This window comes from Bidens hawaiensis, unplaced genomic scaffold (genome assembly GCF_021521415.1).
Source record: "Bidens hawaiensis isolate Kalapana, Puna unplaced genomic scaffold, B.hawaiensis_p1.1 tig00027774_1, whole genome shotgun sequence".
NCBI classification, from domain to species: Eukaryota; Viridiplantae; Streptophyta; class Magnoliopsida; order Asterales; family Asteraceae; genus Bidens; species Bidens hawaiensis.
Window position 1 is genome coordinate 126,530 of NW_027494505.1, and position 17,663 is coordinate 144,192.

Here is a 17,663-nt window from a genome sequence, read left to right on the forward strand (position 1 = left end):
TTCTTGAAATACCGGAGCACCTTGATAAACGTTCGTGTGTTGATACAAGTCCGGGTACTCATCAGTAGTCACATCCTCCATCTCAATCTCTTCATCCTCATAAACAAAATCCGTATTCATAAACAACGGATCAACATCCAAATCCTCCTCAGTTATCACTTCGACAACGGGCTCAGTCTCTAAAGCAGTCAACTGATCGTCATTCAGCCCAAGTAGAATCGAAATCTGCTCCCGTGTCAAGGATCTAATCACAAACTCACCAATCTCTATCTTATCTCTGTTTACCACACTACGAACCACCCCTGATCCATCAACAAATATCACTGTGTTAGCTGCAATCATTTCAATTGGCTTGGCAACTGTTGGATCTTGATAAATAATTATATGCTTGCTCGAATCATCACCGCCACTAACACCAGCACTAGAGGATGAACCATGCGATTGTTTAGGCTCACCTCCTGCACCAGATTCATCAGGATCATCATCGTCATTCTTGAGTTTCTTGAGGGCATCTTCTTTACAAGTTAATTGTAAAATCAACTCTTCTTGTTCCTTTAATTTCCCCCCTGACACTCAACAATCGTACGCAACGACTTAGTCTCATTCTGACAGAAAGAAATATAACTCATCATTCGTCCTTGATTCTCCATGAGTCGTTCTTGAGTTTGACGGTCAACTGCCATTTGATTTTCATATAGATGTAGCAGATTTAGCAGCATTTCAGTTTGACGACCTGGTGTCAAGTTGTATACGGACGTGTGAACAGGTTGAACAGGTCCTTGAGCCCGAGTAATTCTCATAAATGAGACATCACTAGGCGGAGGTGGAGGAGGAGCAGTTGTTGGCGGAGGAGGAGGTCTCATTGATGTAGTAGGAGATACTGTAGACAATGCAGCAGGAGGTCTCGGTATCTCGGTTAACGCCATTTGAGGAATAAGACCGAGCCTCTCGTGTGACACCAACATCGTCGTCAAATTAAGCATCGGAGTGCTAGTAGTTAGCGGCACCGCCGAGCTTTGAGGCATTGTATGACGTGGTGGTGGGGTTTCAATGATTACCCCAGCCCCAGCAGACACACGGGGCTTCTTTGATGGTTTACCCTTTCTTTTTCTTTCCAGTTGAGCTTTCATGGTGGCAGCTAGAGCAGCATCGACTGCATCTTGTTGTTCTTTAAGAGCTCGTTCACCAGCTCCACCATCACCATCATTCCCAGCATTATCACCATCATTGTTCCCACCTTCTCCCCCTTCACACTCGGAATCCGAATCATCGTGGATCCAGCGCTCATTAGGAGGACATACGTAATCCAGATTGATTATATGACCAATCATCCGTTTGTCCTATGGCTTTTCCTTTCTATAAATTAACATACGATGCACTGTCTCATCTTTCATATGTTCCATATCAAGAACATCGTTCACCAACGTCCGATCAATCACCAAATTTGGAATCAAATCCTGAATAATTAGCTGTAAAAAGCGAGGGTACATCAAGAACTTCTTTGACTGTAGAGTTTGCTGAACCTGTTCTTTCAGATGATCAAAGATGAGTTCTGAGTAGTTGAAGGGCTTGTTCAGGATTAGAGCAACAAACGCCGACTGCAAACTTAGGCGACACTCATCAAACCCACCGCGGCGTCCACTCATACAATGAAGTAAAACGTGTAGCAGATACTTGTATGGTGGACACAACCCGTTCTTGTTCAGCATAGATTTACAAATATCACCACCATAGTTCAAGCGTGTGAATAAACCTCTAACCAATGTCCTGTCAAATTCACTCAGGTTATCATCATTATCGTCAAATTGAAGTACCCGACGAATGACCTCAACATCAATCATAATTGGAATCTGATTGAATCCATATCTGATTCGTGTAACATCTTATTCGCTTAGCTAGTTCGTGTAAGATCTTAACGAATTGGACACGAAACAGTCCCAATTCGCTAAGATTAACGAATGGTCAAAAAATTAAGACTTTCTCTTTGACTCGCATAGTCAAGGTCAAAATCAGGAAGAACAACAATAGTCAACATTATAAACCCAGATTCAATTAGGCCATAACTATCGTTGAATCATCGAGATAATGATCTTGTTGTACTCGGAATCACGCTCATAAGCTAAGATCGATGAGATTGAGGCTCAACATCTCTAAATACCTAAGTGAAACTAACTAAACATAAACACCGAGACCATGAACACATAATTAACCCAGCAAACAATAATCAAATGTTGATTAGAGTCCACCAAGGTATCGAAATCATATTTCGATCACAATGACAGCTAACTCATCAAGTTATTAACATAGATTATACATAAATAGGTTTATAAACTCGGAGACCCTTAAAAGTTCATAATTTAACTATCAAATCGTAGCCATTTTTGATGAAAATTATATCGCCATGATCGGCTATACCTTAGAAATTTAAATCTATCCTTGAAATGTCCAAACAAGAAGGTCGAGATTTCAGAGAAAATTTGAACAGGGTTTCTTTAAGGTGAAGGAAGAAGGCGAACAGTGGAGGACTGTTCGTTATTCTTGTCTTTTATAACCTTGCACGCAACTCGATGTACAGCTGGCACGAAGTAGGCACTTCGTTTGAATAAAGTTAGCGAATTAGCCCATTCGCTAATTCATTCGTTACCTTAAGTTAACGAATCACTTCCTGATTCGTTACTTTAAATTAGCGAATCAAGATATGATTCGTGGCGTGATTCGTTAAATATGCATAACGAAGGGATGATTCGTTACAGACTGGTGAAGCGAATTAGGTGAGCGAACCAGAAGCTAGTTCGCTAAAGAATCACCTAGTTCGTTATCCATAAATAACGAATTAGATTATAATTAAAAAATCTTTTATTTAATATTAAATTAAATAATTAAATGAATTAAATAATTAAATAAAATAAATAAATTAGGTTATCGAGAATCTTTTTATCTCGACAACCAAATACCTTAAAAAACGTTTCATTTTCCGAAACATAACTTAAAAAAATTAAAAAAAAAAGAAAGAAAATCTTTTTGGTATTTTGTAAAATAAAGAATAAAGAATGTATTTTCAAAAGAATATCCGAATCATTAAAATAGACAATATTTTTGTGTTTTCATTAATTTTTCAAAAAGCATAACATATTTTTGTCGAGTTTGAGCATAGAATCATATTGACCAAATTGCCCTTTCATCACAGTTTTATATTTTAGCGATATTACGACTGTAGGTAAGTCGGTCATTGGTATTGTTGTCCACATAAATCTAAGAACACACATTCAAGTATTTTTGTGATATGATTAATTTGTTCAATAAAAGCACAGAATATCAGAAAATATCAGCCTCTAATCTCGGTTCAAGTTTAATTTGATTTTTGCCAAATCACCCCAACTTGACTTAAACCATTATATTGTTGATCAAAATTTTTGATACCAATTTTGAAATTTTGAGCAATGCATCAAGTTTCCTTTACCGTGAGTGAGTATGCACGAGTCCATCTGTCGGCTTACATACATTGTATCCTCTGGGGTCCGTTTCTTATTGGTAGTAAGACGCACGCAAGGGAGGAACAATTGTATGACTAACAGCGGATTTTGATCAACTCAGTAATTTAAATTGTACGAAGTACAACGGTGATCAAGTTTAATGACTTTGGGTTTGCTTCTTGAAAGCGAGGGAAATATTCATGCTTATGAATACCCAGATGATTAAGCCGCATATGTCCAGAATCCTAACGCTTGTTATTTGCTTTATTATATTTTTGGTGATCAACAAATATAAGGCTTGAGTATGACTGGTTATTACATTTCTGCGATCCTCACCGAGACTTTTGCTAGAGACTAACACCTCTTTCAATTTGGCGTTTCTTTATGTTTATATCACATACTTTACTCTACTGGGTTGTTTTAAGACCTACCAATGCACCAATGCAATTAAGCACACAGTCTTTTAAGCTTACTTTTTGCTGGATTTGGGGTCAAGATAATCAATGTACTATCATGTTCTCTTTTTGCTTCAAAAACTCAAAATTTTGAGGAGCATAAAATAAAGAAAAGATAAATTTAATCGCCCCAGTTAACTTATGTTTATAAATAAATGGCTAACCATCAATTCACAAGTGAATAATAGGACCAAGACATGCAAGCATGCTTCACAAACATAAATAACCGACATAATTTTCAGCGAGAAAATAATCTAAAAACGTCTGCAAAAATCTTTTTGGTTTTTCTCTATACAAACTTTAAAAACACAATATTTTTGTCTTTTTCAATTTTCTTATAAACAAAATAAACTTCACAATCTTTTTGGATTTTCGGATTTTTCTGTACAAAACATAAATCTCATTCTTTTTGGTTTTTCAAAATTTTAAAATGTTTTTGGTTTTTCTAAATATTTAAAAGAAAAACATTAAAGAACAGAAATCACAATATTTTTGAATTTTGAAATTTTTTAATGTTTTTGGATTTTATCTATACAAACGAAAAACACACTCTTTTTGTATTTTCTAGATTTTCACCCCCTAAAACCAAAATAAATTTTAAAAGAAAAATATGACAGAAAATAAAGATAGTCATCATTATTTAAGGATATCAGCTAGGGTCTTCAATCCGTTTAAATCAAGCAAAAATTTAAAACGCGTTTTGTCAAAAGCTTTAGTAAACAGATCGGCTTTCTGAAAGTCACTATGTACTTTCTCAAGGTCAATCGACTTCTTCTCAAAGCAATCCCATATAAAGTGATATCAAATTTCGATATGTTTTGTTTTCGAATGTTGTACGGGATTCTTTGTGATAGAAATTGCAGCAGAATTATCAATCAAAATAGGAGTAGTAAGAAACTTTAAACCGTAGTCGCGAAGATGTTGTTGTATCCACAAAACCTGGGAACAGCAACTCGAGGCTGCAACATACTCAGCTTCGGCGGTTGAAGTGGAGACCATTTTCTGCTTCTTACACTGTCATGAAAACAAGCCGGTTTCCTAAAAAATTGACATCCCGCTGTAGTAGACTTGAAATTGATCTTGCATCCTCCATAATTTGAGTCTGAGTAGGCAGTAAGATCGAAAGTATCATCCTTGGGGTACCACAACCCGATGTCAGGATTTCCCCTCAAATACTGAAGAATTCTCTTGACTGCAGCTAGGTGAGTCACTCGTGGACTTGCTTGATACCTAGCACAAAGACAAACAGCAAACATAATTGCAGGGCGAGAAGCCGTTAAATACATTAAAGAACCGATCATGGCACGATAGAGGGTAGGATCAACGGAATCCTCCAATTCATCCGGTGATAAATTGTGCCCTACTGGAAGAGGAGTAGAAGGGATTTTTCCGGCAGAAATCTTGAATCGGCTCAAGACGTCGTTCACATACTTAGTTTGGTGAATAAAAATTCCGTGAGCAGACTGGTGAACCTGCAACCCTAAAAAGAAATTCATCTCTCCCATCGAGCTCATCTCGAACTTGGCTTGCATAGACTTCTCGAACTCCTTACACAATGTGTCGTTTGTAGACCCAAAAATAATATCATCGACATAAATCTGGACTAGGAGAAGATCGTCACCATCAGTCTTATGAAATAAAATGCAGTCGACAGTCCCTCGTTTGAAGCCATTATCAGTCAGATGGTCGGCGAGCGCGCCATACCAAGCTTTCGGGGCTTGATGTAGACCATACAGGGCCTTGTTTAATCGGTAAACACGGTCCGGATAATCAGGATCTTCAATACCAGGAGGCTGTACAACAAAGACTTCCTCGTGTAATTCACCATTGAGAAAAGCACTTTTAACATCCATTTGATAGACCTTGATATTCTTATAAGCTGCATATGCCAGGAAGATTCGAATCGACTCTAATCATGCAACTGGAGCATATACCTTTGTGTAATCAATACCCTCTTGCTGATGAAAACCTTGCACCACTTGACGTTTTTTGTTTCTGACAATCACCCCTCGATCGTCCTTCTTACACTTAAATACCCACTTAGTCGGAATGGCTTTCTTGACTCTAGCAGGATTGTCTATTAAGTTCCAAACACCCAAACGTGCAAATTGCTGTAATTCTTCTTGCATAGCTTCTACCCAATAAGGATATTCAAGTGCCTTACGAGCTGTCGTTGGCTCAACTTGAGATAGAAAGCAAGAGAATTTAGCAAGATTTACAATTCCCGAAGAATGTAAGTTAGTGTAAGCACACAATATGTTATTATCACTTGACGAAGCAACTTGATGACGTGTACGAACGCCCACATCAAGTTCTCCAATGATGTTTTCCTGTGGATGATATCCATGAATCCGAAGAGTGGGATTCTTAGGAACACTAACATTATCAAATAAGTTTGTGTAATGGTCACCTAACTCGGGAGATGAAACATTATCACTGTCAAGGTTAATAACTTGATCTTCAGCTTGATCATCATCAGAAGAAGTAGAAACATTATCAATAGCAACTAGAGAAACAACTTGAGGTTCTTCAGTTGGAGCATCTGGTTGAGCTTCAACATCATTAGAACATGAAAATCTTGGAATGGTCAAATGATCTTCAAAGTATGCTCGAACCAGATCTTCGTCGATGTGTTCAGTCGAAGGAGTAAATGAATTAAATAAACTATCGTAGTCAAACATCCAGTCTGGACCTTTCCCTTGAGGAGGAGTTGTGTACTTTTGACAGTCCGCATGGTACCATTCTTCAACACAACCAGATGTGAAATTAAAAACCCTTTTCTTTGGAGATGCATATCCCAAAAAATACCCTTCGATAGCTTTTTCTTCAAATTTACCCAAATCCTTCTTCAACATTGTACATTGACACCCAAATGGTTCCAGGTACTTTAAATTAGGTTTTCTATTATTTAAGAGCTTGTAGCTTGTCTTCTTGTGTCGTTTCACAGTTAGAACTCGATTAAGCGTATAACAAGCTGTATTCACTGCCTCATTCCAGAATTGGACAGGAAGCTTTGAATCAGCGAGCATAGTGCGTGCAGCTTCAATCAGAGTTCTATTTTTCCGTTCAGCAACACCGTTTTGTTGAGGTACATAAGGTGCACTGTATTGTCGGTGAATTCCCTTTTGAATACAGAAGAAATCCAATATAGTGTTTCTGAATTCAGTACCATTATCACTTCGGATTCTCCTCACCTTTTGTTTATTCAGTGATTCGATCTTAGTAATAAGGTTTTGTACCAAAACCAGTGTTTGATCCTTCGAACTCAAAAATAACACCCAAGAGTATCTTGAATAATCATCAGTCACTACAAGACAATACCAGTCTCCAGAAATACTCGCACGATTCACAGGACCAAACAAATCCATATGAAGTCGTTCAAGAGGAGTATCAATGGAATTCAATAACTTAGAGGGATGTGTCTTCTTCTTCTGCTTGCCCTTTTTGCATGCAACACAGTGATCGGATAACTTAAAATTCTTTAACGATACACCCTCAACTAAGTCATTTGCCATTAAATAATTCATCTTTCTGACATGTATGTGACCCATTCTACGATGCCATAGAATCGAGTCTTTCTCGGTTGCTTTCGAGACAAAACATGTTTCGATCGATGTGGATACCTTAGAACTCATATTTAAGACATAAATATCATTTGATCGTGGTGATCGCATGACAACCATGTCCTCGGGAATAACATAACCCGGTTTCAAGATAAGACATTCTTTGTCAGTAAATATCGTAGTGTACTTTTTATCACAAATCTGCGATACACTCAATAAGTTATGATCAACTTTGTCGCAATAATTCACTTTCTCAAACGTAATGTGACCATTTGAAACTTCACCCTCTTGTGTGATCATACCCCCCAGAATTCCCAGCAAACGCTACATAACCCCCTTCAATATTTCTTACGTTGGTTAATAGGTCGAGATTCCCAGTGATATGACGAGAACATCCGCTATCCATGATCCAGTTTAAACCAGAGATGGTCTTGGATGAACCCTACACACAAACAAAGGTGATTAGTTCAAAACGGCAGCCCAGGCCTCGGTCTTGGGCACCTTTTGGTTTTCTCTTTGATCATTAACTTGAACAGATTTCAACTGTTGTTTAGCCACTTGTGAATAAGTTACCAGCTTCCTAGACTTTCGTCTTAAGTAAGCTTCCTGAACAATGTTTGAATTCTTGTTCTGACATATGGGTTCAGTTGGAACGAATTTTGGTTTTACTTCACCATGTGTCTCATTGACATGAAGAACCTTCCGAGGATTCACATTAGAGAACAAAATATGAGTATCATCAGCATACGAGATAGGTCGTTTCAAAATCACCTTGACCAATGGAATTGGCTTAGATTTGTCCTTGATAAAAGGATAAAGATTCTGATAGTTCTGCTGACTACAATTCCTCACAACATGACCCTGTTGACTGCATAAGAAACAACTTCGCATGTCTACACGATGTTGTTGCTAGGTATTTGGAATGAATGATGCAGACGGTTGATGATGACTCACATTTTTGGTCATAGTTTTTGCAAACTCATCAGATAATTCAGATTTCTTCCTTAGGTAAAAATCTAAATTAGAACAGTTCGAAAAACTTTTTAGTGTATCTGTCCCATTTGACTTCATAAAGTTAATTTTCTTAACTTGTTTTAAAATTTGTTTTGCCTTGGTCAATGGGTCAGATTGAACTGATGTTTTTGCTTGAGCATACACACGTTCAAGTTCTTGAATTTTTGAAGTTTCATTGACAAAAACACTCTCAATAAGTTCAGGTTTGATGATACTTATTGGAATATCTTTTTCAGTGAACATCATGTCCATTCCTTTTAACTTAAAAACTCTATCCGATGAAGACTTAGAACTCGGAGGATTAATGAAACGCATTAAGTCCTCGTCAGAAATCTTTGGTTTAACTGACTTCTTTGCCCTCACTGGTTTGGTTTTCAAAGTTTCTTCCTTGTTCACTTGAGATTTGAATGAACCATACACAGCTTCCTCAAACTCTTGAGGTTCGCAAAGAATATGATTAGAACTAGGAATGTTCTTATTCTTGTGTATTATCTCAGGTTCAAACATATTTTCAATAATCACTTTGTCAACATTTTCAACAAAGACCTTTTTACATTCCACATGAGGTTTTTGAGGAGCAACTTGGGGTTTGACAATTTCAGGTTTAACCAATTTAGGTTTTTCAGAAATCACAGATTCTTTTTGAATCAAATCCTCTTTTTTCTTGCAAAACAATTAATTTTATAATTATTATGGAAAGGTGGTGGAATTTCAACAAAACCAATACCTTTCTTGGAATCCTTTTTTTTTTTCAGATACCTCAATGATTTCATTCAATAGAAAAGATGAATTTCTAAATCTCCCCAATTTGTTCTTCAACTTAAGAACCTCATTCTCAAGCTCAGTTATCATAGAATGATGTTTCAAGATTTCCTGAAACTTTTGGTCATTAATGGTCATTTTCACAGATAACTCGGCTTTGAGATCGTGGTTACTTGTCGACAATGCTTCAATCTTTTCTCGAGATCTCCTTTGAGATTCAAGAGATTGTCGATAAGTATCCTTAAGAGAAGCAATTTCTCTTATTAGACTATCATTTTGATTTTTCAATGCTTCTAACTTAGATTTGTTAGATTCACAGTCAACACATGATGCTTTAACTAATGAAGTAGCAGAAATAGAGTTACTAACCTCATTTATCTTGGCCATGCAAGCAAACATTGATTCGGAAGGCTTTTCGCAAGAGTCGTCAGAATCAGATCCAGAATCATTATCGGAAGACATCTCACTACCAGTTGCATCTTGAAAATCTTTATGTAACCCAAACATAGCCAAATTTGCTTGAACATCATTGCATAGTAACCGTTGTGACCAGTCGGTTCCATCTACTAACATTGCTTGTGTTGTAGAAGAAGATGGTTTCTTTTCAGCATCACTTCCTCGTGGTGTAGAAGCATTTTGACTTTGACCACGAGGACCAGTGTATTCTTTCCTTGGTTTGTCACATTCCTTCGCGAAATGCCCAAATTCTTGACAATTATAACACTTTACTTTTAATTTGTCAAAACCCAACTTCTTGGTTAAAGCTGGAAGATCTTTTCCAGTTCTCTGCATAAATCTTTTAACTTTACGAACGATCATAGCCATGTTCCATAATAAATCCATGATTTCTAGATCATCTGGATCTATCTGATCATAGTCCTCATCTGTTAAATCACTTGTGCCAATCTTACTACTCACTAAGTTTTCATATGAAGACCTAAAAGCCATCAGAAAAGCAAAGTTTTGCTCAGCTTCCTTCATATTAACACTCGGTGATGTAGCATATGGATTTTTATTAGTTGAACTTCCAGAACCCCCGAATTACCAGCAGAGTAGAAACAAACTTTTGGATCATTCAACATAGTTGGTTATTGTTCACTTGCAGCATGAGTAAGAAAAACAGTGATTGGAGAGATCGTTGAACTAAGAGGCATACTTCCACCATAGAAAGCTGGATCTTGATTTTCTTTGGAGAATTTTTGACACTTAAGATCATACTCTCTGGCTTCGATCATTTGTAAAAATTCAAGTGCCGTCAAGTCTTCATTCAAGAAATAATCATTTTCTTTCAAAACCATTAGAAATGTTGAGTAAGAACTTGGAAGCACACTTTTAATAGTGTCAGTTTTATCCCTTTCAGAAATTTCCATACTTGTCCATTTCAGCAATTAAATGACTATATCTTGTAGTCATCTCTTCAACTGTTTCTCCCTTCAATAGATTAAAGTTTCAAAACTGAAACTTGAGCATCACTTTCTTACTCTCAGCTGTGTTACCCATGCTTCTCATACGCAGATGTTGAAATAAAGACGCACATCTCTTGATACTACCAACTTAATGAAAGATATTTTCTGGTAATGCCATAGTCAGAGTAGAATAAGCTTTTATCTCGATTTCTAAAGCTTTCTTCTCTTCTTGTGAGTATTGAGAAACAGCTTTAGGAGTATACCCAATAGTATCATCACCAATCATTGGTGCCACATAAACTTTATCAAGAAAGTAAGAATAATCAGGATGAACAGATCACAAATGTGCACGAAACCGAGGTTCCCACTTGGCAAAGTCACTGAACTTCATCAATCTTGGACATTTAGAATGCGAACCTATCTCGGTATCAAGTTGCAACATTTGTTGCATCAACATGTTTTGAGACGCTAATGCATACATGCCGGCCATTTTTGAAAAGTTTAAAAAAAATTAAAGGTTTAACGAATAAGGATTAAGATTTAATGAACTGTAACTGTAGCGAACTACAAACAGTTGTAGCGAACTACAAACAGTGTCTAACGAATCAACCCTTAACGAAGTTAAGATTGATCAGTGGCGAAGTAACTTAACGAATGAGAAACTTCTTTAGCAAATCACAAGTCAAGTTAACGAATCAGTGAACAGTTATAGCGAACTGTGAATAGTGTAGCGAATCAAGTCTTAATTAAGTTAAGATTGAAAGTTAATGAATCACAAATAAGGTTAATCAACCAAATGACGAAACAGATAACGAATGACAAGTCAACTTAACGAATTGACCAAACGAATCACAAAGGATTAGTTTAGCGAATCACAAAGGATTGCTTAGTGAAATAAGATAACGAATCAGCTACAGCTGATTAGCGAATCACACTATAGCGAATCAGGTTGTTACAACCGTTTGTAACAAACTCTGACACCTTATGCCACGTGGCAAAGGTTGTTAGGACACAAATTCCAAGAAGAACACGTGTCACACGAATCGGTTAATCTAGTTAACGAACTAGATAACACGAACCAATAACTCACACAAATTGATTAACGAACTAGGTAGCGAAGTAGCAAAATTGATAACGAATCACAGATAAACATCTAGCGAATCACCATACATATGATAGCGAATTACGTTCATCTTCAAATCTTCAAACATTTAAAGCAATTTTTCAGAAATTTTGAATATCAAACCCAGAAACCCAGAAATACCAGATTTGTAATACTACTTTGTTTCTCAACCAAAACGCACAAATAACCTATCAATCTTCTCGTAATAAAATTCCGAATCCAATACATATCATCTCGTAACCGATTAACATCAATAGCCAAACCAATTTTGACCAAAACACAACCCTGTTTCGGACTTAAACCGAAATCATTACCAAATAACACAAATCTAAACCACACCTCAATTCCTCTAATCCGAACCTCTACAATACCTTAACCAACACGAATTGAATCCAATTCGTTCATAATTCAACCAATTCAAACCAAATTCGATTCAAAAACTCTAAAATAGAAAAAAATAATAAAAACGATAACAATTAAACCAAATCAAGTGTATGAGCACCAACAGCTCTGATACCACTTGTTGGATCCCAATTTGATTCGTATCAATAACAATTATCACAATCTGATCTCAGATCTACGTTTATACTATTAATACGATTAAAGATCTAGCTCATAATTAACTTTGATTCAGTGTTATATATGTGTATATATTATCAATATATTATCTGTATAATATTAGGTGAAGCTTTGAGAGAGATCTAGACTGAAAAATACTTTAATTAACTTAAAAACATATATTAAAAGTGAACAGTAGTTCACTATATATAGAGGATAATCTGGTTCGCTAACATCCCCTAGCGAACCAGCTTCCCCTTCGTTACATAAATAAGCATAGCGAAGCACCCCCTGATTCGTTAACTTTCCCTAACGAATCAGGAGGGAATACATTGATTGGCTAGTTCGCTAACATCCCCTAGCGAACTAGCCTTTAACTTAGCGAACTGATTAATAAATAAACTATTTATTACATTAAACATAAATAAAACATTAACGATAAATACAAAGACTCTAGACGCAAAACCGTGCACTAACACAAACTCTCTACACAGTTTATCAGATGTGGACCCAAAAATAATATTATCAATATATACTTGGACCAGAATATGATCATCCTTCACCATCTTGATAAAGAGTGTTTGATCAATAACACATCTTCTATACCCATTCTTCAAAAGATGTTATGCTAAAGTAGCATACCAAGCACGTGGTGCCTGGTGAAGGCCATAAAGAGCTTTATCAATACGATAAACATGTTTCGGACGATCAGGATTCTCAAAAGCTGGTGGTTGCTTGACATATATTTCTTCCTTCATTTTCCCATACAGAAAGATAGTCTTCACATCTATTTGATACACTTTGAAGTTCATGTATGAAGCATAGGCTCAAAAAAGACGAATTTCCTCGAGCCTAGCAACAGGAGCATATACATAATCGTAATCAAGACCTTCACACTGAGAGAAACCTTGAACAACCAATCTTGATTTATTTCTTATTATCACCCTTATCATCTTTCTTGTTTAGCAATACCCGTCTTGTCCCAATTGCTTTCTTGTTCTCTGGCTTCTTGACCAACCTACACACATTGAGTTTCTTGAAATGTAATAGCTCATCTTGCATATCTTCAACCCACGAGTTTTCCTTTTGAGATACCTTGTAGTCCTTTGGTTCGACATGTGAAATAAAACAAGCAAAAAGACATCTGCTAATAGAACCAGACTTGCTCCTTGTTTGGATGCCAGCAGAAGGATAACCGATGATGTTTTCTGTTGCATATCTTCGATGGATGGGTAGTTGGGGGTTTATCTTCTACTTGGGTGAAAAGATCCATTTGAAGATCAACCGTTAAATACTCAACAGGATAATATGTGCCAGGGGCATTGATTAGAACATCATCGGTTAACTGAACAGTGTCAGGTTGATTAACCAAATCTTCTTGTGCACTGGGTTCATCCCAGAGATGTTCACCAAATGGAACAATAACTTCAGTAATTGGAGTTGATGCAGTGTTATTAGATTCACCAACAACATGTTCATTAGCAGCATCAACTTGGGCAATTTCATCTGAAAATAGAGGCATGGCAATAGATTCTGCCTCGCTTGGTGCTACTTGATCATCAAGTGCAGGTTGAGTCTGAACTTGTTCTATGTTGTCGGCATACACGAACGAGTTACCTAATTCAAAATCAGATACATCTTTGATGACAACCAAGTCAGTTGAATCAACAGATTGAGGAGCAGGGTTGTTGAAAACTTGATTATTATTTTCTATAGGAGGAACTGTAGGTGGTACAAATCTGTTGGAAGGTCCAGCAGATAGATTCACACCATACAAGCTATTGACAAGCGTTTGCATCAACAGGGGTTCAGGTAGAGACTTGAGTGTTTGTAGGTGGTGGGATAGACATGCCACAAAACTGTTTGAACAAGTAGTCATAGTCAAACAACCAATTGGGGCTCATCCGAGCATCACTAGCGTTAAACTCTTGCCAGTCAACATTGAAGGTTCCACGATCATCTTAGTCTTCTTGTTGTAAACACGATAAGCGGTTTTGTTGGGAGCATATCCAACCAAGTAAAACTCATCGGCCTTTTCAGCAAATTTAAGATGTGGTTGAGCACCTATATGGAGCAAGGTGCATGGACATCCAAATGTTTTGAAATAGCTGACTTGCGGCATAGTCTTGTAGTAGACTTTGAAAGGAGTCTTCTTCAAGCGCTTGTTAATGATCACACGATTTTGTATGAAGCAAGCATCATTAATCGCTTCACCCCAATGAACAATGGATGTTTGGAATCTGACAACATAGTTCTTGTAGCTTCGATCAATGTTCTGTTTCGATGTTCAGCTACTCCATTTTGTTGAGGAGTGTATGGTGCACTGAATTGGCAATCTATTCCATTTGAATGACAGAATATATCCACAGTCTTGTTACAAAACTTAGTCTCGTTGTCGCTTATGATGCACTTAACTGTCTTGTCTGTCTGCCTCTCCACAAGAATAATGAACTTGATCAAAATCTGGGTGGTTTCTATTGGGATAAGAATATGACGTAGGAAGATTGGAATCTTCTCAACCTCATCAGAAAATGGTTAAGTATGGAAACCGAGCAAACTTAGGCCATCAAGCAAGCCTAAACTTAATTCAAGCAAGGTATTTTACTCAAAAAGCAAAGTTATATTCTCGAAGTATTCTAAGTGTTAGCCTGAGCAAGCTACACTTCATCAAGCAAGGTTGTTTTTCAAGTTGAGCAAGGTTTGTTTTAGAGCAAACCCTTGACTAAACCTAGCTAAAACCAAGTATTTTGGTGAATCGAGGAAGGTTTATTAATAAACATTGGTCCAAGCACACTTGAAGGAAGTTAGTGAAGAAATTATTCTAAAGACTTCCATCAAGCAAGGTTCAGCCTCGAGCAAGATACAATGTCACCAACATACTTAACTTGTTCAAATAAGTTAAGTAACAAAAAGATTGAAGGGATCCTAGAAGAACAAGTTTGCTCGTAGGATATATATCAAGCAAAGTTTGGTATTATCATGAAGATTGAAGTCTTCTTGAAGGATATTTCTAAGAAAAATATCCTAAGTCAAGATTACACGGAGAATTGTTCCAAGCACACCAAATGGTTATCAGGTTTGCTCGACAAGGATAAAAGCTTACAATCTTACTCGAAGACTTGTTTACACTTGTAATATTTTGTAATATGTTTGAATATGTTAAGTATCAATCATTAGGGTTTCTAGAAGGTGTCAGGACATGGCTATTTAAGGAAACTTTAGGGAACATTTATGACAACGGAAAAAGGAACAAATATTGTGATTTGACGGCTATCTATTTCTTGAAAAGAATATCTTTGTACGGAAAAGCTGCCAAAAATACAAACATTCCACCTAGAAATCCTAATCGATTTCATTGTATCCTTCACAATATAAATGGAAATTTTTTGAGTTACTTTGTGTGTTTGTTACATTTCTGTCTGTTTGGCAAAAATTTTAGTATTATTGATTCCGCCTTTAATATTCATTGATTCTTCACAAAAGCAGAACTCGTAATCGTCTTGTTAACACGTTTGTGTTGGTTACGAGACTGATTGCTGATTGTTTGAGTGAGTAAATTGGTACCTGACAAGTGCTATCAGAGCCAAGTCTCTGCATTTGTGAAGAATTGTTGCTGAATATTGTTGATTTTGAAGATGAAGAATGACGTCAGCTGACGACTGTTCCATTGATTTGTGAGGTCAGCTGCCCTGTTTTTCATTTTCTCATATTTATTGTTTTATTGAGGTTTAAAGGTGCTCTTTACTCATATTTACATTGTTTACTTTCCTTTTGTGTCTAGATCTTGATCTTATCCATATAGATTCATCAGATCTGAGAATTTAATTCACAGATCTGGTTATTTTCTAAAAGGTTTATTAAGTTTTAAGTAATTTTACATCTCTAAAACCTTTTAAAACACCAAAAATATGTCTAGAGTAATGGATGATCAGGAAGTGTCAACTAACAACATTCCGAAATGGTTAGGACATGAAAATTACATTAAGTGGAATGTGTTGTTTGAACCAGTTGTGTGCTATAACGATGTTGACATATGGAATTCAATTAAGAATGGTCCATATGTTCCTGATGGCACAACAAACAATCAAACCGTGGAAAGAAAAATGAAAAAGAAAGATGATAGAACACTGTCTATGCTGAAACTTGGCATGTCTTTGGAGATTTTAACTAGTGTGGCTCATCACACTACTGTAAAAGCTATGTTTGTTGCCATAGTGGAGATGTTTGAAGGAAATATTGAGCTTAAAGACATCAAGAAAGACAGAATGAAGCAACAACAGGATAGATTCAAGTTCAAAGAAGGAGAGAGGTTGAAATCTGTTTTGAAAAGTTTTGTTGCCATTGTCAATGAAATCAGAACTACTGACCTAGAAATAACATATTTTGATCTGAACAAGAAACTATTATCATATTTTTCTAGAGAATGGTACACTGCAAGCAAGTCATCAAAGAAAATGCTAATTTCCCAGCATTCAAGTTTGATGGTGTTATTTGCCTTTTGCAAGTTGCTGAGCATGAAATGATTGAAAATCATATGATCAAGGAAGCCAAGCCAAGCTTCCAAGTGGCAAATGCTCCTATTGCACATATGGGGAACTTGTCAACTAATAACCAACAACAAGTCCCTTTATTTGAATAACCAACTGAGTATGGTGCTGAAACCCCAAGAGTGTTTGTTGCCGGTTAGTCTAGCAATCAAGGTAGGCAGTCAAGATACAATGATCTATTGATGGATAATACTGATACATCATCAATGGCTAGTGGACAAGCACCTTATGTTGCTGGAAATGTGAATCATGGAAATGATTATCAAGCTCTCTTCTCTATGTTCACTGAGTCTTACAATGCATTTGTGGCCAAGAATCTAACTCACACAAGTATAGTGCAAGAAGATCTTGAACAGATTGATGCTGATGATTTGGAAGACATGGATCTTAAGTGGCAAGCTGCAATGATAGCTGCGAGGAGTAAAAGGTTGATAATAGAACTGGTAGGTCCTTGGTTTCTGGACCAAATGACAGAATAGGTTTTGACAAGTCTAAAGCAATTTGCTATAATTGTCAACTACCATGACATTTTGCAAAGGAATGCAACCAGCCAAGACAGTTCCTAAACAACAACCAGCAAAGAAACCAGTTTCAATTCTAAAATCAGAATCAAGGTCAACAAAAGCAGTTTAACAACAACAACAACTTTCAAAAAAAGAATCATCAATAAATCATCCTACAACAACAATTTCAAAGAAACCAACAAATACCTCCACAAGCTCCTACCAATTAGAATAGGAACAATGCCAATCAGCTAAGTAA